General features: G+C 42.6%; 1 protein-coding gene across 3 annotated transcripts in view; it reads left to right on the top strand.

Annotated features, from left to right (window-relative positions):
• The window catches only part of MFHAS1 (multifunctional ROCO family signaling regulator 1), a 105,275-nt gene that overhangs the window by 71,750 nt on the left and 21,549 nt on the right, over positions 1–11,976 (top strand). The window lies entirely within an intron of this gene.

The raw sequence follows: 11,976 nt of genomic DNA on the forward strand, positions 1-11,976 counted from the left end.
GTCGTACACTCCTTATGAAAATCTAACGCCTAATGATCTGAGGTGGAACAGCTTCATCCAGAAACCATCCCCTGACCCCGACCATCCCTGGAAAAATCACCTTCCACAAAACTGGTTTCTGGTGCCAAAAAGGTTGGAGACTCCGGGGTTAGAGCCACAGCAAGGAGAACAGGAGGGGTGAGAGCCCCCATCTGTGGGCTGGGACAGAGTTTAGGGGCACTGAAGCACCACTTGACACTGCAGCAAGACTGGGGCTGTGGCCAGGGATCTAGGGCAATAGGCAGCCTGCTTAGGTGGAATTGTTAAAAGCATCAGAGAGAGCACTGCGAGGAGGAATGAGGCCATTTATTATTTTTGAAAATCAATTATGTGCAGGTTGGTGACTGCCCACACTTATTTCAAATGGCTTTATTAAACGAATCACCGCTGATACAAATGGACTTCAATTAACAAGGAGCTTGGATGTAATTTGATGCAATTTCTTAGCTCAAGAAATCAAGTGCTTTTTTTCCCCCCCTTTCCTAAAAGCCAGGGTAAATTTTCTCATAGCTGATAGAGATTATTATGGTAGTTACTCATTTTATCAGAAGTGGTATAATATCCAGTCTAGGTGGAGAGAGGATGGCGCTCTTTGGAGCTAATTTTCTGAGTCTGCCACTAGATTGCTGTGTGCTTCTATACTAAAAGCAGCCAGTGTCCTGATCTCTAATTACCCTTAGCTTTGGCTTCTCTTTGACATTTGGGGGTAGGGTGGGGATAGTGTTGGATGAACTAAAGCTTGTGTCTCACTTTTAAGTTATAGTTCTTTGAACCTTGTCACAGGTAGGGAGTTATTTCCTGAGGTTGAAGAAGAAGAGGAGGAGAAAGAAACCAAGCTAGTATGTCTTGAGTTGATTAGAGATGGGTGAGAGTGTATTCACCTTGACTTACTTTTCCCCAATAGTCAGCTTTTACATGCTGGTCCTTCAGTCAGTAGGTGTGTTTCCATGTTACTGCTACTTCTTCAAAGTTTATAACCATCAACTATCTTTAACTACTTTGACCTACTGATATAATAACCATTGGTAGGTAGTATCATCTACCAATTATTGTTAGATAATATCTAATCTTATTAATATTAGAACTTTCTACATGTTTGTATATTGCTTTGGCTTGAATTTCATCTCATAGAATATGCTTTTTCTTTTACAAACATTACAGTGAGGCACAAATGAAATAATTATAAATATTTCACAAAAAGATGCATGCTTTTATGGCATTTCTGCCTGTGTACATATTTGATCTATGAGATCCCCTGATTCTTTAGCATGAAACTCATGGGATATGGTCAATGAAATTTGTCCCTCTCAGAATCTGTCAAGCATTTTATTTTCTTGGGCAGGGTAGTGATGCCATAACCTCAACTGAGATTTCTTAGTGATAGTTTAGGTTTTGGATTGACCAAAGGGTTTTGTGTTTTTGTTTGGTTGTAATTGAGATATAACTGGTACACAGAAAAAATGCATAGTTGAGTATCCAGTTTGATACATTTTGACATATACATACACCCATAAAAATCATCACGAAAGACCCAATGATGAACATATCCGTCACCCTCACTCCTTGCTCACTTTCATTCCTTCCTGGCTCACACCCTCACCCCAGGTAACCACTGATCTGCTTCCTGTTGCTCCAGGTTAACTTGCATTTTCTAGAGTTTTGAATAATGGACTCATCTAGTATGTACTCTGTTTTTGGTCTGGCTTCTTTTACTCAGCATGGTTATTTCCAAGTCATCAATGTTGGTGTATATATTCATGGCTCATTCCTTTTCCTTCTTCAGTAGTAGTCTATTGTATGAAAACACCACAATTTATTTATCTGCCGACCTTTTAATGGACATTTGTATTGCTTCAAATGAGGCAGTTTCTAGTTTTTGACTAAAAAACTTAGGCTGTTAGGAACTGGGCCAAAGGGTAGTTCACTTGAAGCCGCTACAAGTCTTTGTATGGCTGTATACTTTCTTTTCTGTTGGGTAAATATCTAGGAATGGCATAGCTGGGTAACATGGTAGGTGTATGTTTCAATTTTTCAAGAAATGCCACCCACAGTTTGGGAGAGTTCCAGTTCCCCGACGTCCTCACCAACACTTGATTATGCTGAGTGTTTTTCATTTTAGAAATTCAAGTAGGCATACAACAAACATGAAAAACACTCAACATCACTGATCATTAGAGAAATGCAAATCAAAACCACAACGACATACCATCTGAAACCAGTAAGAATGGCAAGTATTAAAAAGTCAAGAAACAACAGATGCTGGCGAGGCTGTGGAGAAATAGGAATGCTTTTACACTGTTGGTGGCAATGTAAATTAGTTCAACCATTGTGGAAAACAGTGTGGTGATTCCTCAAAGACCTAGAACCAGAAATACCATTTGATCCAGCAATCCCATTATTGGGTATACACCGAAAGGGATCTAAATCATTCTGTTATAAAAATGCAGGCATGTGTATGTTCATTATAGCACTATTCACAGTAGCAAAGACATGGAATCCACCCAAATGCCCATCAGTGATAGACTGGATAAAGAAAATATGGTACATATACACCATGGAATGCTATGCAGCCATAAAAAGGAATAAGATCACGTCCTTTTCAGGGACATGGATAGAGCTGGAAGCTATTATCCTCAGCAAACTAACACAGGAATGGAAAACCAAACACCACATGTTCTCACTCATAAATGGGAGCTGAACAATGAGAATACATGGACACAGGGAGGGAAACAGCACACACTGGGGCCTGTGTGTTGTGTCGGGGAAGAAGAGGAAGAGTGTCAAGAAGAATAGCTAATAGATGCTGGGCTTAATACCTAGGTGGTGGGTTGATCTGTGCAGCAAATCACCATGACACACGTTTACCTATGTAACAAACCTGCACATCCTGCACAGGTACACTGGAACCTAAAATAAAGTAAAATAAATTCTAACAGGCATGAAGTAGTATCTCCTGTGGTTTTAATTTGCAGTTCGCCATTATGCATCATGTTGAGTGTCTTTCCATGCTATTATTTGCCATCGGTTTACCTTCTTTGGTGTCTGTTAGAACTTTACCCATTTTTAAAAATTGTTTTATTATCTGAAGTTTTGAGAGTTCTTTACCTATTTGGCATACAGGTCTTTTATCAGATATATACTTTGCAAATATCTTCTCCCATTCTGTGACTTACCTTTTCATTCAGCATTTTTGGAATAGCCTAACTTTTTTAACTTTGATGACAGGTTTATCATTTAAAAAGAAACAATCATTCCTTGCTTAACAATAGGGATAGGCTCTGAGAAAGGCACCCTTGGGCACTTGTGTCATTGTGTGAACATCACAGAGTACACTTTACACAAACCTAGATGGTCTAGCCTACTACACACCCAGGCTGTACGGTCTAGGCTGTTGCTCCTAGGCTATGAACCTGTACAGCATGTGACTGTACTGAATACTATAGACAACTGTAACACGATGATAAGTATTTGTGCATCTAAACATAGAAACGTTGCAGTCAAAATACAGTATAAAGATTTAAAAAATAGTGGCCTGGCATGGTGGCTAACGCCTGTAATTCCAGCACTTTGGGAGGCTGAGGTGGGGAGATCACTTGAGGCCAGGAGTTCGAGACAGCCTGCACAACATGGTGAAACCCCATTTCTACTAAACATACAAAAATTAGCTGGACATGGTGGTGCACGCCCGTAATGCCGGCTACTCAGGAGAGTGAGGCGCAAGAATTGCTTGAACTTGGGAGGTGGAGTTTGCAGTGAATTGAGATCATGCCCCTACACCCCAGCACGGGTGCCAGAGCAACACTCTGTTTCAAAAAAAAAAAAAAAGATGAAAAATGGGATATACACCTGTGTAGGGCACTTACTGTAAATGGAGCTTGTAAAAATGGAAGTTACTCTGGGTGAATTAATAATATGAGTGAACATGAAGGCCCAGGGCGTTGCAACTGCTGTAAACACTGGACATTTAGGCAACATCAAATTTATTACATCTTTTTTATTTCTTTAATCATAAATTAACATTAGCGTACTATAACACTTTTATTTTTTTAACTTTTTGACTGTTATAACACCTAGCTTAAAATACAAACATTGTACGCCTGTACAAAAATATTTTCCTTTTTTTTTTTTGAGATGGAGTCTTGCTGTGTCACCAGACTGGAGTGCAATGGCATGCTTTCAGCTCGCTGCAAACTCTGCCTCCTGTCTTCAAGCAGTTCTCCTGCCTCAGCCTCCCAAGTAGCTGGGACGACAGGCCCTTGCCACCACCCCCAGCTAATTTTTGTATTTTTAGTAGAGACTGAGTTTCACCACGTTGGCCAGGATAGTCTCGATCTCTTGATCCTCGTGATCTGCCCACCTTGGCTTCCCGAAGTGCTAGGATTACCGGTGTGAGCCTCCACACCCGGCCATATTTTCTTTCTTTATATCCTTATTGTATGAGCTTGTTTTCTATTTAAATTTTCTATTTTTTTAACTTTAAAGCTTTATTGTTAAAATGAAGACACACACATTAGCCTAGGCCTACACAGGGTCAGGATCATCAATATCACTGTTTTCCATCTCCACATCTTGTCCCACTGGAAGGTTTTTAGAGGCAGTAACAGTGATGGAGCTGTCATCTCCCTGCTGGAACACCCCCCGAAGGACCTGCCTAAGGCCGTTTTACAATAGATTTTTTTTTAATAAGTAGAAATACACTCTAAAAGGAGGATAAAAAGTATAGTCTAGTAAGCACATAATCCAGTCACATAGTCGTTTTGTTTTTATGTACTGTACATAATTGTATGTGCTAGAATTTTATATGACTGGCAGTGAAGTAGGTTGTTTACACCGGCATCACAGCAAACTTGAGAATGATGCATTGGACCACCAGGAGATAAGAATTTTTTTAGCTCCTTTATAATCTTATGGAACCACCCTTATAAATGTGGGGTCCACCAGGCCATTAAATGAAGTCCTATAATGAGCCACCAGGTGCAGTAGCTCATGCCTGTAATCCCAGCACTTTAGGAGGCCGAGGTGGGTGGATCATTTGAGGTCAGGAGTTTGAGATTATCCTGGCCAACATAGTGAAACTCTGTCTCTATGAAAAATGCAAAAATTAGCTGGGCATGGTGGCATGCACCTGTAATCCCAGCTACTCAAGAGGCTGAGGCCAGAGAATCGCTTGAACTCGGGAAGTGGAGGTTTCAGTGAGTTGAGATCACTCCACTGCACTCTAGCCTGGGTGACAGTGAGACTCTGTCTCAAAAAAACAAAAAAGAAGTCATTATACAGTGCCTGACTATATTTTATTCACAGTATCAAGCTCTAAAAAACCTATGGCAAAAACAAACACAAAGCAAAAGCAAACATGCCTGTAGCCACACTACCTCCTTCCTGAGTCCCACTGCCCCTTCCTGCCAAGACGGTGTCATAGGAACCATATTCATTCTCCCACCTAGGGAAAATCCCCAGCAAAATATATGCCGTTGCCGCAGCTTAATGTCTTGAGTTTCCAAGCTGTGGTGCCAGGAGGGTGGGCTCAGATAGCCGACCCATAGGTGAGAACTGCAGAAAGCAAGATCTCCAGAGATGTGCCCACCACCCTGGGACGCAGCAGGCTTGACCAGCCCGTATAAGTAACCGAAACTGGAGGATAGAAAGGGGGAGGCTGAGATCTTACTCCAGCTTCAGGCTCCCCCTCCCTCACACCCCCAAACCACTAAATGATTCTTTGGATCTCTGCCCTCCCCTTCTCAAAGGAAGCCATTTGCAACTATGACTCAGAGGAAGACATTTTGCGCTACCCTTACTGGCTTCCCTTAAAGACTCTGAGCCATGTCATCCTCAACATTGAGAAAATATTTTAAGAGGCTGGCATTAGAATTGCCCCAGATGGAATTTGACTTTGTTGTGGTTTTCTCTTTAGTTTGAAAAAGATCCAGTAATCCTGTAAGATAGTAGAGCAGGGAGTGCTACTTCCTGGAGTTTTTTTGTTTGCCCTTGGATCGCATGCGGAGGATGTGGTACTGCCCAGGGAAGTCTGGAAACTTCCTAGCTGGGCACTTGTGCACCCTGTGGAAGAAGAGGGTGTGGACTCCAACTCGTGCAGCCTAACCCTGCACCACACATCAGATTCAGAACCACACCCGGAGGGCACTGGAGAGACTGCCGTGTTATGCCCCCAACTTATGGATTCAGGGATGGATGAATTGAGTTCTTCAGCATATATCTAGGGAATGCCATGTGCCTGCTGGCACTATTCCAGATGCTTGGGTTCCAGCAGTGAGCAAGGAAAATCCCACTCTTGTGGAGCTTACATCCCTGCAGAGGAGACACAGCATCAGCTAATAGGTGTCAGGTGGATATTAGTTACCCAAAGGAGGGAACACTAGCATTGGCCAGGCATGGTAGCTCACGCCGGTAATCCCAGAACTTTAGGAGACTGAGGTGTGAGGATCACTTGAGACCAAGAGTCTGAGACCAAGCTGGGCAACATGGCGGGACCCTCATCACTACAAAATTTTTTTAAAAAATTAGGTATGATGGTGTGTGCCTGTAATCTCAGTTACTTGGGAGGCTGAGACTGCAGTAAGCTATGATGGCGCCACTGTACTTCAACCTGCGACAGAGCAAGACCCTGTCTGCAAAAAAAAAAAAAAAAAGAAAAAAAGAAAAAGAAAAAAGAATTAATGAATTAATTCTGGTTTGCAATTACAATTTTTCAGAGCTTGAAGAGGCTTAGGAGTGCTGGCTTTAAATTGGTCATGAAATTTAATGCTTTTTCTGTCATCATAGATGCTGTGGGTGTAAAATGGCCTCAGGTCCCAGCTGGATTTTATTCTGTGAATGACACTTGGGTAGGGGAGTAGATAAAGAAAAGCTGGTGTTGAGAGAGGAATCCAGCTGGAATCCTCTCCCTGTAGTGCTGTGGGGATATTTCTGCATGTGTGAAATATTCATGTGCAAAAGGGGAAGTTGAGCCATTTCAAGGTTCCTTCTGACCTTGAGGCCCTTGGGTCTGACTCCAAGCCTGTGGGATTTCTCTTGTCTCCCAGGCCCTTTCAGGGAGGCCTCAGTTCTACCCTACCCCACCAGCCCCAGCCTTCACTCCTCCTCCTTCCTCCCTTCCTTGGAGAAAAATGAATTTGCAGAAATGTTAGGAGACAAGAAGCAAGTACAGTTGACCCTTCCACAACTCGAGGTTTAGGTGCAGTGACCGTCCCCTGCCATGGAGCCACATCCACATATAACGTCTGAGTCCTTGACTTAACTGCTGATAGTGCACTGTTGCCTGGAAACTTTAACGGATGACAACATCAGTAGTCGATCGACACGCATTTCATAGGATGTGTATATTACATGCTGTGCTCTTACAATAAACTAAGCTAGGGGAAAGAAAATGTTTGGAAAATCATAGGAAGAGAAAATGTATTTACCAATCATTAAGTGGAAGTGGATCTTCATAAAGATCTTCATCCTCGTCATCTTCATATTGAGTAGCCTGAGGAAGAGGAAGAGGAGGGCTTGGTCTTGCTGTCTTAGGAGGTGGCAGAGATGGAAGAAAATTCTCCTATAAATGGACCTGCATGGTTCAAACCTTTGTTGTTCAAGAGTTGACAGTATATGGCTTCTGGTCATTCTTTTTTTCCCCCCAAGATAGTCGTGCTTTGTCGCCCAGGCTAGAGGGCAGTGGCATGGTTTAGGCTCACTGCAACCTCCGCCTCCTGGATTCAAGTGATTCTCCTGCCTCAGCCTCCTGAGTAGTTGGGATTACAAGTGCCCACCACCACACCTGGCTAATATTTGTACTTTTAGTAGAGACAAGGTTTCACTGTGTCGGCTAGGCTGATCTCAAACTTCTGGCCTCAATCTGCCTGCCTTGGCCTCCCAAAGTGCTTAGATGACAGGCGTGAGCCACCACACTGGCCTGACTTCTGATCATTGTTAAGGACTTCATATGATTCCTCTTAGTACTTCAAAGTCAGGTGGATTTTGATGAGGTCCTTGGGGGCTATTGTTTCTAATTTCAGGTCATAAAGATTCTTCTGATTTGCTGTTGAAAGGAAAATGAATGTTGGGAGAGAGAACGTTATAGTCCGAATGCTTTTATGCTTCCTGCAGTAACTTCTCTGAGCCTGGAACCATTTTCCAGTAAGAAGTAGGTGACAGGCTATCAAAATAAAGAGTAACCTTTTGAAAGCACTTCAGTGCAACAATGTGGGCTTTTTATAATCTTGACTTGCATTTGTGAGAGGAGAGGGCTGAGCTAGGTTTGGGCTCCGCTTCTCCTCCTCCCCCGCTCCCCAACACTCTTTGATCTGAGAAGCTTGTCTCATCCTTAGCCAAGTCTGCTGGAACTTTATCCAGAGCAGGAAAAGGGGAAATAGTTTTCCTTTCTTGGTGGATTTGTATTTATATAAACCCTTAGCAGGGAAGATGGAGCTGAGTGTCAGGCACATGCATCTGCAGGGAGGCGTGGTGTGATGAGTGAATGTGGGAAGAGGCAAGGGCAGCCTGTCCCTCTGCACCAAATCAGCTTTGACTTGGGTCAGATGGTGTTGGACCTTTTAAGGGTCAGTGAGGAGCAGATGGTGTAAGTCCTTGTGCACATTTTCTTAAGGACACACTTACGTGTAGGGCCATTACAGAGCAACAAAGGGCAGGGTGTGTGTGAATCTCACTATGTTTGTATCACTATAGAGCAGCTGTCCCCAACCTTTTTTGGCACCAGAGACCAGTTTTGTGGAAGACAATTTTTCCATGGACTGGAGTTGGCGAGATGTTTTCAGGATAATTCAAGTGCATTACATTTATGCTGCACTTTATTTCTATTATTATTACATTGTAATATACAATGAAATAATTATACAACTCACTATGATGTAAAAACAGTAGGAGCCTGGAGCTTGTTTTCCTTTAACTAGGTGATCCTATCTGGCAGTGATGGGAGACAGTGACAAATCATTAAGCATTAGTTTCTCATAAGGAGCAGGCAACCTAGATCCCTCGCATACTCAGTTCACAGTAAGGTTTGCCCACTCCTATGAGAATCTAAGGCTGCCCCTGATCTGACAGGAGGGTGGAGCTCAGGCAATAATGTGAGCAATGGGGAGTGGCTATAAACAGATGAAGCTCTTTGCCTGCTCACCTGCCACTCACCTCCTTCTGTGCTGCCCATGAACCCATACCAGTTCATGGCCCGGGCACTGGGGACTCTTGCTCTAGAGTGATTCCCCCAACCCTTACCTGTGAGGGATACTTTCCAAGGATACCTGAAACCACTAATTGTACCAAACCCAGTTGCCATTAGTTGGAAAATGTTTCAGTCATGTCTTTCACCCACAAACATAATGCCTTTTTCATTTTAACCAAGCACTTAGCAGGTACTGTAACCATACATTTTGCACTTTGAGGTGCAGCAGCAAAACTAGCATGGATTTGTCTTTTTTCACAATTTCACGGGTAGAGGATTCGTACTTACTGTAGATTTCATAATTCCAGCATGCAATTTTTTTTCTTTCCTTATTAAGTCAAGACGTTTCAGCTTTTTGCTTAAGCACTTATCAGCTTCTCTTTGACAGATCCAAATCACCAGCATCACTGTTCTTGCACTTTGGGGCCATTATGAAGTAAAATAAGGGTTATATATTAAGCACTGCAGTGCTTTGATGGTGCATCTCATAACTGAGAAGGTGCCTAAGTGATGAGCAGGTGGGGAGCGTCTAGAGTGTGAGGGACATAGGACTAAGGAGGATTGACGGCACTCGGTGGATACGGAGCTGGACAGCTTGAGATTTCATCATGCTCCTCAGAACAGTGCTAGATTTAAAACTGATGATTGTTTATTCCTGGAGTTTTTCATTTAATATTTTCAGACCTATATTGACTGCTGGTAGCTGAAACCTTTGAAAGCAAAAACCACAGATAATGGGGGAACATCGTATATCTAAATATATCACTGTATATACTGATACATATGGGTGAGTGACAAGTTCAAGTCATTTTCCTTTTTTTGTTGTTACTAAGAGAAAAATGTTGTAGAAGGCCTTAGCTCTCCTTTGTAACATTGACCTCACAAGTTTTAGCTTCTCACAATGTGTCCCACTGTTAATTTACTTCTGTGAATTAGTCTCAACATTTTCACACCAGCCCTTGCCACTTCTTGTGGATGGTGAGGTTTTTAAGTGTGTGTGCCATCCATGTGAATGCTTTCTTTTCATTGCAGGGGGTGCAGGGAAAACTTTCCCTTTGCTCTCAGAAGAAGGCTCAGTGAAAATCAACTGATGAAAGGCAAATTAATAAGAATAAGATGATTACTAAGGCAAATACATCTTTTAACATTCAAGGGGAATCACAGAATGATTACCCTAACCCCACAACAGGGTGCAGAAGCTGTACCCTTTTTCATAGGGGAGGGAAGAGATGAGAATGTAGACAGTTCTTTTGAGAGGCAGTAAGTGATTATTAGGGAGGATGAACGGACCACAGAGACAGAATTAACTTCTAAGTGATTCTCTTTGGAATCTGAATGAGCCTGAGAGGCAGACATTATCTTGTGAAAAAGTCTGCCAGGTATGGTCACATTTCTCAGGCCTTTTTTCTGAGATAATGAGATTCCAGGGAGGGCACAGAAAGCATTTATGTTTCTTGTGGCAAGCTTTCTTGGTCAGATAAGGAAATTCCAGAAATAGTCCCATCCCTTGGGATTTGGGGAGGCACAAGACAAGGTTAGAGGGACCTTCATTCTGAGGCTTATTTCTGAGGCGTCTTAGCTTTCAAAAGTACTCAGGTGCCATATTTTGAGGAATGATTTTCTATACCCACAGCGTCATAAAACCACTTCATTTAAGCTTCAAGTGGTGCTCCATGGTTCCTTTTTAAGTTTTCTTTTCTTTCCTTTTTTTTTTTTTTTTTTTTTTTTTTTTAGACAAAGTCTGGCTCTGTCCCCAGGCTGGAGTGCAGTGGCGCAATCTCGGCTCACTGCAACCTCTGCCTGCTGGGTTCACGTGGTTCTCCTGCCTCAGCCCTCAGCCTCCCAAGTAGCTGGGATTACAAATGTGTGTCACTTTGCCTGGCTTATTTTTGTATTTTTAGTACAGATGGGGTTTCATCATAGTAGCCAGGCTGGTCTCGAACTCCTGACCTCAAGTGATGCACCAGCCTTGGTCTCCCGAAGTGTTGGGATTATAGGCGTGAGCTACTGCACCTGGCCTTTTTCTAGGATTTTTAGAATTTCCAGAGAAATCTTATACAAAATCTAAAGAAAGCATCTATTGTTCTTGTGTTATTGCAACTTGTATAGTATCAGGGTTCATCTGGGACTGATAAAGATGCTGAGAACAGTAAGTTTAAAGAACTTAAATGTACAACAATACTTTGCTATTGTTCTATCTTTTAGAACCAAAAATAAAGCCCTTCTTAGTAGGTGACTCAGCTTCCTGAAACCTCCCTGGGGAAATTTCTCCTACGTGTTAATACATACCACCTGAGACAGGTTTACTTGTTGGCCTGGGATGTTTATTCTGGCTCCCAGGAATATTTATTTTGTGTCTGGTAGAGTCTAGGACTTCAAAGTGGAATCTTCCTGAAGTTTCTACCTGGCCTTTCATCCTAATGTTGTAATGGACATTATGGGACGGAAACTCCTCAGGGACTCTGGAGATACCAAGACCCTGACACTTTTGTAGCAGGTGGGCATCCTGGAGGAAGAGTGGCCTAGAGGAGAGGGAGATGGGCTCTCTCTCTGTTGCAGGTGTTAGAAACAGAGAGTGCAGGAGGAAGAGGAATTGCAAATAACCAGGCATGAAGAAGACAGAAGGATGAATGCTACAGAGGATTGGATGTGCATGAATTTTTTTTTTTTTTTTTTTTTTTTTTTTGAGACGGAGTCTTGCTCTGTTGCCAGTCTGGAGTACAGTGGCGTGATCTTGGCCTCCCAAGTAGCTGGGACTA

The sequence above is a fragment of the Saimiri boliviensis genome, chromosome 13 (assembly GCF_048565385.1).
Source record: "Saimiri boliviensis isolate mSaiBol1 chromosome 13, mSaiBol1.pri, whole genome shotgun sequence".
NCBI lineage: Eukaryota > Metazoa > Chordata > Mammalia > Primates > Cebidae > Saimiri > Saimiri boliviensis.